General features: G+C 37.0%; 1 long non-coding RNA gene across 1 annotated transcript; it reads left to right on the plus strand.

The window, feature by feature from the left end:
• Window positions 1–924: 924 nt before the first annotated feature.
• On the plus strand, window positions 925–7027 carry LOC114678241 (uncharacterized). Its single transcript, XR_003729540.2, has 2 exons — window positions 925–971; window positions 6501–7027. It is a non-coding gene; the product is annotated as an uncharacterized LOC114678241 (long non-coding RNA).
• The last annotated feature ends 5216 nt before the right edge of the window (window positions 7028–12243 follow it).

Here is a 12243-nt window from a genome sequence, read left to right on the forward strand (position 1 = left end):
CATCTAGGCCAAATGATCTGCCTTTTTTTCCTACAAGCAGTGAGGAATTCTTGAAGTTCTTTAGTAGGAAATCTGATCATGAAGAGCTTCAAATGCCATCACAAAAACCTGAGTGTTCTCTCTCTTCCCTCTCATAGAAAGAATCTCAACAAAATTCAATTCAAATATCCAAAATGAACAGATACAGGCAGGATTAACCTTGTTAAGCCAACCATGGAATCAAAGGTGCTTTATTGAGAAATTTTCTGCAGAGAATAATATATATTTTAAAATATTGCTTATATGTTAAGGCACCCAAAGACAACCACACAATATTATGCAATCTGGAAAATAATGAATTTAAACTGATTGTGTTTGGAGCTGGGAAAGCTTCTCCATGAAAGTGTTTTGAAACTAACAACACTTTTGTGATGTGTTACAGTCAAGGCAGAAGCAAAAAGCAAAGTGTGTGCTTCTCCCAAGAGCAACTTTAAAAGAATGTGTATAGAAAGAATCATTTAAAAACTATGTGTATTTATATATCATCTGCTTGCCATAGCTTATGTAATATTTTGTAGAATTCTAATCCCATTAATTACATTTTATATTTTTCCATTTTTCTGTGTAATATGTAATTATTTCAACCTCTGCCCTAGTTTTATGTGCTCTATTATTTGGCTGGAATTCAGAAGGGTTTGTGTCAGAGAACCCTGATATGATCAAGATACCAGTCTTCCCCACTTAACTCATCTTCTCTGATCTAAACAGTTCTATTTTGTGAATGTGCCCCCACGACTTGAATAGGACAAAGCATTCAAGACATAGTGTTTCCATAAATGATTTAATCTCACTAAGACACAAGTTTTATTCCCTCAAGAAAAAAATCTAATGCCAAAAATGAATTACTTTTCATTTTTCTGGTTTTTTTTTTTTTCTCTTTCCAAGGCTGTCTGCATAGATAAAGGAACAAGAGGGCCAAAGCCATTAACTGGGTAATTCAACTTCAGTCAGTACATCTTACCCAAGATTACAAGATGAGACAAAAGTGAGGATTTTTCCATGTTGAGCTATTTGCTGGAATCTTGACACTAAAAGTATTCAGAAAAGATTGGGTATCTACCTTTATGGGATGGGAAGTTAAAAATAGAAGGGAAAACTGAGGGAAAAGGAAAGGAATGAACATTTTCTGAACACTTGACTATGTTCCAGGTACTTCAGGTAAATCACCCAAGTGAAATCGTACAGTACCTCAATGGAGTGTGTGCATTGCTTATGCCACTGATGACAAACAGAGACTCTAACAAGTGGAAAAATAGACCTTAAGACCAAGGGGTGGGCATGAAGGTGCACTACTCAGATCTCCATTCAGGAAAAGCTGCTGCTGGCAGCATAGGTGAAAATGTGGCTGCATCTTCAGATCTTGGCACTCATGCTAAGGCCATGCCTCCAGGACATGACAGAATACAGCAGTGGCTCCATAGTTAGTCCACTCCTGCTCAATGCAGGAATCCTATAAATCTGCTCTGAGACCCTGCATTGGCCTAGCTAGGAATTTCTTAGGACAGTACTCAGAACTGCAGCTCCTACAACAGCCTCCTTCCTTCCCACTCCCCTTTCACAGGTGCCAGAATGGCATCACCTGCCTTCTCTTCTTCCATCCATCTTTGTCCTTTATAACCACTTTCCACAACAAGCCTCTTGCACATCTAATCCTGTCTTGGCATTAGCTTCTCAAAAGACCTTACCTGACACAGGCCACAGAACAAATAGCTTTCAGCTTACAAATAATAAGCTTGAAGATCTATTGTACAGCATGGTGATTATTGTTAATAATCACGCATTACGTACTTGAAATTTGCTAAGAAAGTAGATCTTAAGTGTTCTTACCACAAAAAAAGAAAATAGTATAATAATTATATGAGATTACATATGTTAATTAACTTGATTGTGGAAATCATTACACAAAGTATAGTTATATCAAAACGCTGTGTTGTACATCTTAAATACACATATATTTAAATTTGTAAATCATAACTCAATAAAACTTGGAGAAAAACCCTAGTAAATGTCAGAATTAGGATCTGATACCAAAAAGGATCACTATTTCAATATTGATATTAATACTATTAATACTAATATTGATATTACTGCTAATAATTAACATGATATATACTATTTATTGAGTGTTAACTATGAGCTAATTATTGTGCTTACATGCACTATCTTATTCAGTTTTCATTAAAATTTTATAAGACAGATATTATCTGCATTTTACAGATAAGGACACAAAGACAGAGAAATCATTAACTTATCCAGATTACATCATTATCCAGTAGCATATCCAGGATTTGGACTTGGAGCTGTGTGGCTCTAAAATCCATGTTCTTACCCACTGTATTAGTCCATTTTCATACTGTTATAAAAAACTGCCTGAGACTGGGTAATTTATAAAGAGGTTTAATTGACTCACAGTTCCACATGGCCGAGGAGTCCTCAGGAGACTTACAATCATGACAGAAGGCAAAGGGGAAGTAAGGCACCTTCTTCACAAGATGGCAGGAAGGAGAAGTGCAGAGAGAAGTGTAAAAGATCTCTTGGGAACTCACTATCAACAAGAACAGCACTGGGGAAACCACTCCCATGATTCAGTTGGGGAAACCACTCCCATGATTCAGTTACCTCCGCCCGGTCTCTCCCTTGACACATGGGGATTATGGGAATTACAATTCAAGATGAGATTTGGGTGGGGAAACAAAGCCTGACCATATCACTCACCTGTGTAGTTTTTACACTTTCATTAATTTTTATGCTTTATGTCTATTATTTGATGGGTTTTTTTCTACTTAAGATGAGAATAAGCAACATATGTTTATAAAACATTAACTCTGTGGCCAGTTTTTGGGTTATATCCTGAGGATTCAATAAAATGAAAGTCCTAATTTCTGCCCTCAAGAAAGTCATTATTAATCTGTATGCTTATTAACAATTTAATGAAAAGAAACTATTGATTCCTCTGAAACAAAGAAGCAAGCAAGAAGCTAGCCAAGTGTACGGTAGTTATTAAATGGTGTTAGCTACTTTTCTGAACAAAGTAATATAAAAATACATCAACTTCAAAGCCTGTGAAATTTCAAAATAGCAAAAAAGCAAAATAGTTCCCATTAGCTGGAATGGAGGAACCAGGGTTTTAAAATCTTGTAAAATTTGAAGAGGTACAAAATATAGGATATCAAAGTGAAGGTGAACAATTAATGACAATTTGCTACCAGGAGGGGAAAAAGTCAATCCTTAAAATTAAGTCAGATTCAAGGAGAAATATAGTTGCCCACTTGGTGTCACTTACGTTTCCTCCATGCACACATATATCATGTTCCTTTAGAACATATTGGAATGTAATATAATGGAAATAGTATGTACTCGACAGTCAAACAGAACTGTAGCCCACAAGACTGTCAGTGTGAACTGGTTAAACAATAAAATCATAAACTAGGGCAACAAAGAGAATGTTTAATGATGCTACATGGGAAATTTAATGTTGTCTAGGTTTCTCCCCAGTGGAGGAGGCTGCTGTAATCTTGGACTCCATCCAGAAATTTACCCTTCCTAACTCAAGGCCTTTTAAAATATTTCCTCCTGCCATACAATGGAAGAAATAACATATGTATTTTTAAAAGACAGACAAAAAGATACATACTAAGCTTTAAATGAAAAATAAAGAGGCAGCTGGCCTGAGTACACAGACCACCAAAAATCTGTTGGGTCCTATAAGCAGAAATAAAAATCAAGACTTGCTATTTAGTAACTTTTTACCTGTCATTTATTAGTATCTGGAGACCAAGCAAAACTTCCTTATCAATTCTTTAAAGAATCCTCATGATATGGTTTAGGTCTGTCTCTCTGCCCAAATCTCATGTTGAATTATAAACCCCAGTGTTGGAGATGAGGCCTAGTAGGAGGTGATTGGATCATAGGGGGGGGGATTTTCCCCTTGGTGCTGTTCTTGTGGTAGTGAGTTCTCATGAGTCTGGTTGCCTAAAAGTATGTGGCATCTCCCTCCACTTCTTCCTGCTCTGGCCATATGAGGTGCTCACTCCCAATCCGCCTTCCACCATAATTGTAAGTTTCCTGAGACTCCCCCGAAGCCCAGCAGAAGCCAACAACATGCTTTCTGTGCAGTACGCAGAACCACGAGCCAATTAAACCTCTTTTTTTTTTTTCTTTTTTTTTTTTTTTTTGATGGAGTTTCACTCTGTCGCCCAGGCTGGAATGCAGTGGTACTATCTCAGCTTATTGCAAGCTCTGCCTCCTGGGTTCACGCCATTCTCCCGCCTCAGCCTCCTGAGTAGCTGGGACTACAGGCACCTGCCATCACGCCCGGCTAATTTTTTTTTGTATTTTTATTAGAGACGGGGTTTCACTGTGTTAGCCAGAATGGTCTCGATCTCCTGACCTCGTGATCTGCCCACCTCGGCCTCCCAAAGTGCTGGGATTACAGGCGTGAGCCACTGCGCCCAGCCCTAAACCTCTTTTCTTTATAAATCACCCACTCTCAGGTATTTATTTATAGCAGGGTAAGAACAGACTAATATACCTCAATATTTGAAGTAAACCGTGAAAAACACAGTTTCATAAAAATAGTATAGAGACCTCCCATTGCAAATAATCAGTATCCCAGAGCAAAGCTGTTTTAGGTCCATAATGGGGGAAAGACTCAGAAGCTAATCTTAATAATTTGGAAGAATGAGCAGTTGAGACCAGACCAAAATTGAAATTGTCCCTGGCTAAGGCCTTCCTCCTCAATGAGAAGGAACTCAATGCTATTATCACAAACCTGCTGCATAGAATTTGTTCCTCTGTTTAATGATGCTTTAGCTAACTGTAGCACAAGGGACACATTTTATAGAAGTTTTTCAAGCTGGGCTATCCCCAAGTGCCAACATGGATACATTGATTACTTTTATTTAAATGAACTTCTGAGGAGGCAAAGTGAGAATACCTGGATGAGAGGGAAGATACAAAGTCTCACTTGTCACTCTTCATTTGAACTTATTACTAAGACTAATGATATGGTACACAATTTCAATACAAACAAACTGAAAAATGCACAGGGTAGCTAGAATAAGAACAATGCTATAGTAAGCATTGGAAGGCTGTGGTTTATGAAATTTGGAAGAGGCCAGGTCACACAGCTGTTATGACATGTACAACATATACAGCTATATAAGAAGCCCTTGAATAGAATGAGTGCAAATGATTAATGGAGAAATGGATGAGTGAATGAATGAATGAATGAATGAATCCAAAGTATAGCAATAGAATAGACAATGGATTGAGAACCAGGAAATACGGTTTCTAGTCTTAAGGTCTTTCTCTTTTGTGACCCCTGGAAACTTACTTCTAATTTTATAGTTCAGTTTTCTTCTTTGTTTCATTTACTCTTTTTGATATGTCACAAGTTCTTAGCTTGTGTTTCATTAATGAATAAGGATAGTCGTCCTGACTTCGTACAGGAAAGGAGTCTAACATTTGTTGAATAATACTTAATATGTGCTACCACCCTGCCAAACACACATGCTCTCTCTCAGTGTTAATCCTTTCAACCATACTTAAAAGTAGATATAATTGTCGTCACTTTTACCAGTGAAAAAACTGAGATTCTAATATATTCTAATATATTAACTGATGTTTCTGTTTCACACAGAGTAAGTAAATAGGATAACACTGGAGGCTGTTACAGACCCAAACCTTTCAATCTTACCATGTTGCCACTTGTCTGAGAAAGTGAAAAAAGTATACATATGCAAGGTATTACCAGTGTTGCAGATATTTGCCCAAAGGCACATATCTAAGTGTTTGTTTCTATACAAAATAGTCAGACTGGTTCTTATACCAGCTCACACGGGATGTGAGGCAACAGATAGACCCAAATATTTATTAAGTGGGAAAGTAAGATGTCCATAAGTTGATGAAGACTGTTTTGTTTTGCTTTTCTTCTTGTGACCAGGCAACTAATAGCAAGGGAAGAATAGGAAATGTTGGTAGACAACTTGGCTAAAGTACCAGACTTCTTTGTCATCCAGTCAGACACTAGGGGTGAAAAAAAAATCTGCCTGGTTATCTTTGTCTGGTCTCTCTTGGCTGAAAAACAGGGCACTCTTCAGAGGTAAAAGGGATGGTCTGTTCTTTATAATTAAATGACCCTACAAACAGAGATAACTCTGAGTAAAAGGAGAAAAAGTCTCAGATCTCAATTTTTTTTTTTTTTTGTAAAAAGTAAGAACAATATTTGAAAGAGAGAGCATGAATGATGGGTGTGTATGAGATTATTAGATTAAGAATTTATCCTGTAATATGCTAACAGTCCATTTTCTAACTATGTGAAATGTATGTGAATATATACATCTACAGTAAATATATTGCTGGGTTAAATATATATGTGTGTATTTAATTTTCATCACAAATTGCTACTCTTCCTTTTCTCAGATATCTTACTTTCCTTTCCCTTTTGCCTTGACTATCAGGAATCTCACAAGTCATAACCAGGCCTGATGACAACAGTTTCCTTTGACCTGGTGTGGTACTGTAAATGGTAAATTTTAGACCAACTTTTTAGTAATAGACCCTCTCTATACCTTTTGTTGTAAGCCACTGCAGATTCTTGCTGCAGGTATGAAGTAAATTCTGTTAATAGCCTTGATTTTTCACCTGTGCCACCATATACATCTTTGCCATGGCCTCATAATGGATGGAATATACTTCCCTGCCCCTTGACTTGATACTTGACCATGTAACTTGCTTGGGACAGTGAAAGATGATGGAAATGACAGTATACCAGTTCTCAGCCTAGGTCTTAAGAAGCCTCCAGTGTTTCCAGCTACACATCTGCCATCACCATGAGAAGAACCTGCTCAAGCAACCCACTAGTCACAGGAGGAGAATAAGAGACACATGGAGCAGAGCTGCCCTCAGAGTCCACCTAGATTAGTTGTCGGCAGACCTCTGGTGGACTTGTAGAAACATAAGCAATAATAAAAGGCTATTGTTTTAAGTCACTGAGTTTTGGGGTAATATTTTATTCAGCAAGTTAACCAGTACAAGGTAGATGGAAAATATTTATATTTCAAGGTTTATATTTTAAATATACATATATGTATTTATGGTGAGAAAGTTTTTATAAATGTGTGAAAAGTCTTTAATTTTCATAAACAGAATATTATTGCATAATTTAATACTTTTGAATATTTCTATGGTTTCAATGTCCTGCCAAAACTCATGTTGAAATTTAATTGCCATGTAACAGTGTTGAGAAGCAGGACCTTAAAGAGGTGATTAGATTATGGGATGCCACCCTCATGAATGGATTAATGCCGTTATCAAAAAAAGTGAGTTAGTTATTGCAGGAGTTCTGCCCCCTTTTCCTCTCTTGTTCGTCTTATGTGCACTCTGTTGCCCTTCCACAATGTTATGAAGCAGCAAGAAGGCCTTCACCAAATGCTGAGCTGCTGTTGGTCCTATGCTCTTGAACTTCCCAGCCTCCAGAATCATGAGCCAAATAAACTAATTTTTTATATATATATATATATATATACACACACACACACACACACACACACATACATATACATATATATATGTGTGTGTGTGTGTGTGTGTATATATATATAAGTTACCTAGTCTGTGGTATTCTGTTATAGCAGCAGAAAATGAACTAAGTAGAGACTTACAAAGAGACTTAGACTCCCATACAATAATAATGGGAGACTTCAACACTCCACTGTCAACATTAGACAGATCAACGAGACAGAAAGTTAACAAGGATATCCAGGAATTGAACTCATCTCTGCAGCAAGCAGACCTAATAGACATCTATAGAACTCTCCACCCCAAATCAACAGAATATACATTCTTCTCAGCACCACTTTGTACTTACTCCAAAATTGACCACGTAATTGGAAGTAAAGCACTCCTCAGCAAATGTACAAGAACAGAAATTATAACAAACTGTCTCTCAGACCACAGTGCAATCAAACTAGAACTCAGGACTAAGAAACTCAATCAAAACCGCTCAACTACATGGAAACTGAACAACCTGCTCCTGAATGACTACTGGGTACATAATGAAATGAAGGCAGAAATAAAGATGTTCTTTGAAACCAATGAGAACAAAGATACAACATACCAGAATCTCTGGGACACATTTAAAGCAGTGTGTAGAGGGAAATTTATACCACTAAATGCCCACAAGAGAAAGCAGGAAAGATCTAAAATTGACACCCTAACATCTCAATTAAAAGAACTAGAGAAGCAAGAGCAAACACATTCAAAAGCTAGCAGAAGGCAAGAAATAACTAAGATCAGAGCAGAACTGAAGGAGATGGAGATACAAAAAACCCTCCAAAAAATCAATGAATCCAGGAGTTGGTTTTTTGAAAAGATCAACAAAATTGACAGACCACTAGCAAGACTAATAAAGAAGAAAAGAGAGAAGAATCAAATCGACGCAATTAAAAATGATAAAGGGGATATCACCACTGACCCCACAGAAATACAAACTACCATCAGAGAATACTATAAACACCTCTACGCAAAGAAACTGGAAAATCTAGAAGAAATGGATAATTTCCTGGACACTTACACTCTCCTAAGACTAAACCAGGAAGAAGTTGAATCCCTGAATAGACCAATAGCAGGCTCTGAAATTGAGGCAATAATTAATAGCCTACCAACCAAAAAAAGCCCAGGACCAGATGGATTCACAGCTGAATTCTACCAGAGGTACAAGGAGGAGTTGGTACCATTCCTTCTGAAACTATTCCAATCAATAGAAAAAGAGGGAATCCTCCCTAACTCATTTTATGAGGCCAACATCATCCTGATACCAAAGCCTGGCAGAGACACAACAAAAAAAGAGAATTTTAGACCAATATCCCTGATGAACATCGATGCAAAAAATCCTCAATAAAATACTGGCAAACCGGATTCAGCAACACATCAAAAAGCTTATCCACCATGATCAAGTGGGCTTCATCCCTGGGATGCAAGGTTGGTTCAACATTCGCAAATCAATAAACATAATCCAGCATATAAACAGAACCAAAGACAAGAACCACATGATTATCTCAATAGATGCAGAAAAGGCTTTTGACAAAATTCAACAGCCCTTCATGCTAAAAACGCTCAATAAATTCGGTATTGATGGAACGTACCTCAAAATAATAAGAGCTATTTATGACAAACCCACAGCCAATATCATACTGAATGGGCAAAAACTGGAAAAATTCCCTTTGAAAACTGGCACAAGACAGGGATGCCCTCTCTCACCACTCCTATTCAACATAGTGTTGGAAGTTCTGGCTAGGGCAATTAGGCAAGAGAAAGAAATCAAGGGTATTCAGTTAGGAAAAGAAGAAATCAAATTGTCCCTCTTTGCAGATGACATGATTGTATATTTAGAAAACCCCATTGTCTCAGCCCAAAATCTCCTTAAGCTGATAAGCAACTTCAGCAAAGTCTCGGGATACAAAATTAATGTGCAAAAATCACAAGCATTCTTATACACCAGTAACAGACAAACAGAGAGCCAAATCAGGAATGAACTTCCATTCACAATTGCTTCAAAGAGAATAAAATACCTAGGAATCCAACTTACAAGGGATGTAAAGGACCTCTTCAAGGAGAACTACAAACCACTGCTCAGTGAAATAAAAGAGGACACAAACAAATGGAAGAACATACCATGCTCATGGATAGGAAGAATTAATATCGTGAAAATGGCCATACTGCCCAAGGTAATTTATAGATTCAATGCCATCCCCATCAAGCTACCAATGAGTTTCTTCACAGAATTGGAAAAAACTGCTTTAAAGTTCATATGGAACCAAAAAAGAGCCCGCATCTCCAAGACAATCCTAAGTCAAAAGAACAAAGCTGGAGGCATCACGCTACCTGACTTCAAACTATACTACAAGGCTACAGTAACCAAAACAGCATGGTACTGGTACCAAAACAGAGATATAGACCAATGGAACAGAACAGAGTCCTCAGAAATAATACCACACATCTACAGCCATCTGATCTTTGACAAACCTGAGAGAAACAAGAAATGGGGAAAGGATTCCCTATTTAATAAATGGTGCTGGGAAAATTGGCTAGCCATAAGTAGAAAGCTGAAACTGGATCCTTTCCTTACTCCTTATACGAAAATTAATTCAAGATGGATTAGAGACTTAAATGTTAGACCTAATACCATAAAAACCCTAGAGGAAAACGTACGTAGTACCATTCAGGACATAGGCATGGGCAAAGACTTCATGTCTAAAACACCAAAAGCAACAGCAGCAAAAGCCAAAATTGACAAATGGGATCTAATTAAACTAAAGAGCTTCTGCACAGCAAAAGAAACTACCATCAGAGTGAACAGGCAACCTACAGAATGGGAGAACATTTTTGCAATCTACTCATCTGACAAAGGGCTAATATCCAGAACCTACAAAGAACTCAAACAAATTTACAAGAAAAAAACAAACAACCCCATCAAAAAGTGGGCAAAGGATATGAACAGACATTTCTCAAAAGAAGACATTCATACAGCCAACAGACACATGAAAAAAAAATGCTCATCATCACTGGCCATCAGAGAAATGCAAATCAAAACCACAATGAGATACCATCTCACACCAGTTAGAATGGCAATCATTCAAAAGTCAGGAAACAGCAGGTGCTGGAGACGATGTGGAGAAATAGGAACACTTTTACACTGTTGGTGGGATTGTAAACTAGTTCAACCATTATGGAAAACAGTATGGCGATTCCTCAAGGATCTAGAACTAGATGTACCATATGACCCAGCCATCCCATTACTGGGTATATACCCAAAGGATTATAAATTATGCTGCTATAAAGACACATGCACACGTATGTTTATTGCGGCACTATTCACAATAGCAAAGACTTGGAATCAACCCAAATGTCCATCAGTGACAGATTGGATTAAGAAAATGTGGCACATATACACCATGGAATACTATGCAGCCATAAAAAAGGATGAGTTTGTGTCCTTTGTAGGGACATGGATGCAGCTGGAAACCATCATTCTTAGCAAACTATCACAAGAACAGAAAACCAAACACTACATGTTCTCACTCATAGGTGGGAACTGAACAATGAGATCACTTGGACTCAGGAAGGGGAACATCACACACCGGGGCCTATCATGGGGAGGGGGAGGGGGGAGGCTTTGCATTGGGATTTATACCTGATGTAAATGACGAGTTGATGGGTGCAGCACACCAACATGGCACAAGTATACATATGTAACAAACCTGCATGTTATGCACATGTACCCTACAACTTAAAGTATAATAATAATAAATAAATTAAAAAAAATTTTTTTAAATAAAAAAAATAAATTAAAAAAAATAAAAAAATAAAAAAAAAAAGAAAATGAACTAAGACAAATATGGTATTTTTTTACCCTGTTTGATAAACTTCATTCTTCAAAACTGTTATATCAGAATTATCTGTGAATCCTTTCCTGATATCTCTCAACAACTAAATACATTCCTACTCTCTGCTAAATGTATATCTTGAACATATTTCTATTTTTTTCTATCTCTTACTATTATTTTTATGACATCCAAGTTCAGGACTATGTTTTATGTCTTCTCTTTGTAGCATATTTTATGGACATATCAGTCATTCAAAAAATATATATAACTGGATATGCTCAGTGATAGATTTTCAATCAGTTCACATATTGAGAATACACTATCAAAAGGATAAGGCTTTAAGCAATACTGGATATTTGCTTTTGAAAAACAAAGCATTATTGTTGCTAAGGGAACAAAGCACAGTATAGTATATAAAATCTAGCGTGGTGAAACATAAGTCAAGACAAATAAGCTCTCAAGCTCACACTTGCTCTCAGGCATCTAGATGATAATTAATAGACACATCACAATTCTGGCCTTCAGTGAGATGGGCAGAGCCAAATTAATTTACCATTGATTCTCAGAAGGTCTCAGTTACTTCATTACTCCTTACAACACAGAATGAAATAATGTGCAAATTACCTTCAACAGCATGAACAAAATCAAGGGAAAAATGTATGTAGCTCAATGAAGTGATAATTTTGGGAAGAAAATTTTATTTGATGGTCTAAACACAATGTATGGATGGAAAAATATTTATATTTTAATGTGAATATAAAATAGAGCACAGAACTAGGAAAAAATCTGTTGACTGTAATGGGCACCAGTGTTCCAG

The sequence above is a fragment of the Macaca mulatta genome, chromosome 1 (assembly GCF_049350105.2).
Source record: "Macaca mulatta isolate MMU2019108-1 chromosome 1, T2T-MMU8v2.0, whole genome shotgun sequence".
Classification (NCBI taxonomy): Eukaryota; Metazoa; Chordata; class Mammalia; order Primates; family Cercopithecidae; genus Macaca; species Macaca mulatta.